Here is a 5,000-nt window from a genome sequence, read left to right as displayed (position 1 = left end):
CATGTCTTTTTTTTTTATCTGAGATGTCGTATATTAGAATGTCGGGCATTTTACCGCGAGTGTCCCTTTTTAATTTTTTTTAATTTTTTTGCCAAGTCATTTTTCCGTAAGATATTGCGAAATAGTGTCGTAAAACTTTTGCTTTTTTAATGTTGGAAAGTGTGTCTAGATGATCTGGCTACCCATGCGTGATTTTGTTTTTGTCAGATACGACGTAGTTATTGGTATATTGGGTATTTAACTGCGGTTGCCAATTTCTGTTTTTTTTTCAATATTTGTAAAAATTTACTACGTAGTAAGGAATTGCCGTATATTATTGATTTTTTTTCATGTTTATGTGTTAGAAAGTGTGCCTTGATGGTTGGGCTAACACGTGCATGTCTTTTTTTTTATCTGAGATGCCGTATATTAGAATGTTGGGCATTTTTCCGCGAGTGCCCCTTTTTATTTGTTTTGCATTTTTTTGCTTAGTCATGTTACCGTAAGGAATTGGCAAGTAGGTGTCGCAAAACTTATATTTTTATAGTGTTGGAAAGTGTTTCTAGATGATCTGGCTACCCATGCCTATTTTTTTTTAGCCAGATATGGCGTATATATAAGTATGTGTTCGATTTTCCTGTGATTGCCATTTTTTCGTTTTTTCCCATTTCTTTCAAAATTACTACGTACTAAGGAACTATCACAGAGTAATATTTCATTTATATGTTTATTTGTCGGAAAATATGCCTTGATGGTTTGCCTAGCACGTGGCTGAAATTTTTTTTTTTCTGAAATGCCGTATATTAGAATGGCCATTTTTCCACGAGTGCCCCTTTTTATTTGTTTTGCATTTTTTTGCTTAGTCATGTTACCGTAAGGAATGGCAAGTAGTGTCGCAAAACTTATATTTTTTATAGTGTTGGAAAGTGTTTCTAGATGATCTGGCTACCCATGCCTATCTTTTTTTTAGCCAGATATGGCGTATATATAGGTATGTGTTCGATTTTCCGGTGATTGCCATTTTTTCGTTTTTTCCCCAATTCTTTCAAAATTACTACGTACTAAGGAACTATCACAGAGTAATGATTCCTCTAGATGTTTATTTGTCGGAAAATTTTGTTTACTTTTTTTTTGATTGAATATCATCAAATTTTTTTAGCTAAAATATTGTTTTACATTTTTTTTTTCGATTTTATTTCCCTTCAAAAAAAATTTTTTGGGTCAGAATTTTAATTTTATAGTCGTAAAATAATCGACAATTATCCAGCAACCCACCATACAATTTTTATGCATATCCAATAATAATTAGATTAGTAAATAACACCTTGAAATTGACATACCCTTCCTACATTTCAAGTGGCAGATTAGGGAGTCTGAATCAGTGTGGTTGGCGGCCATTTTGTGGACATATCCGAAGCGTAAGCTGCCCTATCTATATATATTCTTGTTCCCTATAGAATTTGTGATATTTTTGTATATTTTTACCTGCATAAATATCATATTATATATTAAATATATGTATTTTTTTACGAAATTTCCAAGTACTCAAAAAATTACCTTTAGATATGGCCCCTGATATAAATGTAATTTACAAAATAATGAAGATTTTTTTTACATATTTCTATTTTAGGATAACATATGTTTATTCCCTAAAAAAATTAGCCACTTCCTATTTCATTTGGGTACCCAAAAAAATTCATGAAATTTGGACAATTTTTTTTGGCCAAAAAAAGTTACCCTTTTTTTCTCATTTCAGATCTTCACCTCCATGGGTCTGACTTCATCCAAAATACATCAAGATGTGTCCTAAACATTCAAGAACCAATTCCTAAAAGGATTTGTGTATATATGTATAAACTTTTTTTTATGAATTTTTATGTCAGGTCTTTTTTTTTTCTACTTAATTTTTTAAAATATTTATAATAAATAGTTTTTCTGCAGATGAGTAGTATTTATCTTTACAGTTGTTTTAAGCATTCATTGAAGTTTTTTTTGGCAAAAGAAAAAAGGAGGTTACTGCAAAAAACTGATTTTTCAAGAATTTTTTTTGGGCGTCGGGGTCGTTCGCGTCCGAGTATACCCTTAAAGGGGGTGTCCGAGGACCGTACCTATCCAGGGTTAAGTAAAGGTCAGTTGTTTGCACTAGCAGAGCATTTCAAGTTAGTAGTATCTCCTGGTGTAAAGAAAGGAACTCTGTTGCTACAGGTAGCGAGTGCGATAAGGGGTGGTGCTATGGGTGCGACTTCGGATGAAGTAGGATTAATGCAAAATAGGTTAGCATTACAGAGATTGGAGGTGGAAAAGTTGAAATTGCAGTTTCAGATGGGAGAGATGGAGATGGCCAATAGGGAAAATGAAAGGGAAATGGAGAAGGTTAGATTAGAACATGAGAGGGAACTGGGAAATGGCTAGATTGGAACAGGAAAAGGCTAGATTGGAACAGGAGAGGCTATTGGAGTTTGTTCGAATGGAACATGAATTGCAGGTTCTTCGTTTAAAACAAACTGGACCGGAAGACCACTTTAACATTAGACATGCTATTAAGCTAGTCCCTGTGTTTATCGAAGCTGATGTGGCTGAATTCTTCTTTGCTTTTGAGAAGTTAGCAAGAAAATTAGGTTGGCCTGAGACTATGTGGACTACCCTAATTCAGTGCAGGTTGGTTGGGAAAGCACAGAAAGTGTATGCAGCATTGAGTGAAGAGGTAAGTGCAGATTATAGTAGGGTGAGGGAGATTGTATTAAAAGCTTATGAGCTTGTGCCAGAAGCCTACCGCCAGAGATTTCGTAATCTAAGAAAGGTTCCAAATGATACTTATGTAGAGTTTGCTAGAGCTAAAGAATTAGCATTTGATGAATGGTTGAAATCAAAAGGGGTTGATGATTTTGCAGGGATAAGGGAAATAATCCTTATTGAAGAGTTCAAGAATAATGTAGGGCATGAACTGAAGATACATTTAGAAGACTTAAAGTTAGATACTGTGGGAGCAGTTGCAGTGGCAGCCGATGAGTACGCACTATCACACAAGTCTGTGTTTAAGTTTGCTGATAAGCAAAGTAGGTGGGATAAGGATAGGAGGTTTGAAAAGACTCCGGAGCAGGGGAGCGAAATCCTCTAAATCCAGTTCTCCTGGAAGAAAGGTTCAGTCTTTTCCAAAGACAAGTGAAAGGGATGTAACATGTTATTTTTGTAAAAAGAAGGGCCATATTAGGTCAGAATGTTCTGCCTGGAAGGGGCAGGGGAGTTCCAAGAAGCCTGTAGGTCTACTTGGGAGAACTTATGGGGGTGTATCCTGTGAGTTTGGTAACTTTGGAAAATATGTCTCAAGTGGTGAAGTGTTCACAAAGGACCAGGATGGTTTTGGGAGACGGGTAAATGTATTGCGGGATACTGGTGCTGCCCAGTCATTGATTTTTAGATCGGCGTTGCCTGACAATTTTGTAGAGGAGCAGCTAGAGTATGTGTTGTTGGGTGGCTTCCCAAATACGGTGGTGGCGTGTCCTCTGACCGAGTTTTGGTTTAAACTCGGATTGGGTCAAGGGCCCGTTAAAGTTGGCAATTGCAGATGAACTACCAGTGAACGGCGTGCAGGTTGTGATAGCCAATGATACTGAGTCGGATACGGAGAGTAGTTGTCCGGTAGTGCAATGTAACGGTACCACTCAGATTGGTGAGAGTAGTCCTACGATGGCTATTACTCGTTCTACAGTCCAGTCTCCTAGTGTTGAAGATGAGGATTTGGGTCTAGATAGGCTTGAAGGACTGGTAGAGGGAGTTTCTGATGTGAAAGTTCCTAGTCTGGTATCTGAGTGGGATGATACTGTAGGATGGGATAGGAACTCACTAAATATTGCTCAGAAGGAAGAGTTTAATGAAGAGGGGGAAGGAGAGGTTAGCTCAGATTTGACGAGACCTAAGATGAAATGGGAAGATGGTATCCTGTATCGGTTTAGTCATTTCAAAAGATCGCCAACTGAGATGTGGGAGGTAAGGAAGCAGATAGTAGTTCCTCTTCAATATCGGGGCAAAATCTTGTGGTTTGCACATGAAGATTTACTTGCTGGTCATTTTGGAGTAAGCAAAACTTTTAGGAAAGTTGCTGAGCATTTCTTTTGGCCAAGAATGAAGGCAGAGGTGAAGAGGTATGTTAATTCTTGTACGAAGTGTCAAATGGTTGGTAAACCAAATCAGAGAATTGCTAAAGCCCCTTTACAACCCATTCCAGTGGCTGAAGAACCATTTAAAGAGATATTGATAGATATTGTGGGGCCATTGCCAAAGACTAGCAGTGGTTTTCAGTATATACTGACAATCATGGGTAGAATGTCCAGGTACCCCGAAGCTGTACCCTTAAGGAGTATTCACAGTAAGAAAGTAATTGAAGCACTTATTGGTTTCTTTACTAGGTTTGGATTGCCGAAATCGGTTCAGTCTGACTGTGGTAGTAATTTTATGAGTAAAGAATTTGCTAAACAGATGAAAGAGTTCAAAATTAATCATGTAACTTCATCACCATACCACCCAGAGAGCCAGGGTCAGATTGAACGATTTCATCAAACTTTGAAGTCCATGCTAAAGAAATGTTGTGGGGAAGCTCCAAGGAACTGGGATAAGGCAATACCTTATTTATTGTTTGCATTTAGGTCTGTACCGAGTGATATGATGGGATTTTCTCCATTTGAGCTTGTATTTGGTCTCAAGGTAAGAGGTCCTTTAGATGTTGTTAAAGAAAGTTGGGAAAATAATAATCCAAAAGTTAGCCTGGTACAATTTCTAAAGGAATCTAGGGAAAAGCTTTATAAGTTTTGGGAGTTTGCTAAGGAGAACTTGAAAGTTGGGCAAGGTAAAATGAAAAAGAATTTTGACATCAAAGCTAGGAGAAGGGTATTTGAAGTTGGGGATAAAGTTTTAGTTTTATTACCTACCTCTGGTAATCCCCTAGGAGCAAAGTTTCCAGGACCATGGAAGATAGCTAAGAGGGTAAGTAGCTTGAATTATCTGGTGGAGACCCCAAGTAGACG

Source organism: Palaemon carinicauda, chromosome 6, assembly GCF_036898095.1.
Source record: "Palaemon carinicauda isolate YSFRI2023 chromosome 6, ASM3689809v2, whole genome shotgun sequence".
Classification (NCBI taxonomy): Eukaryota; Metazoa; Arthropoda; class Malacostraca; order Decapoda; family Palaemonidae; genus Palaemon; species Palaemon carinicauda.
The sequence above is the reverse complement of the archived record's forward strand: the minus strand, read 5'-3'. Positions refer to the sequence as shown.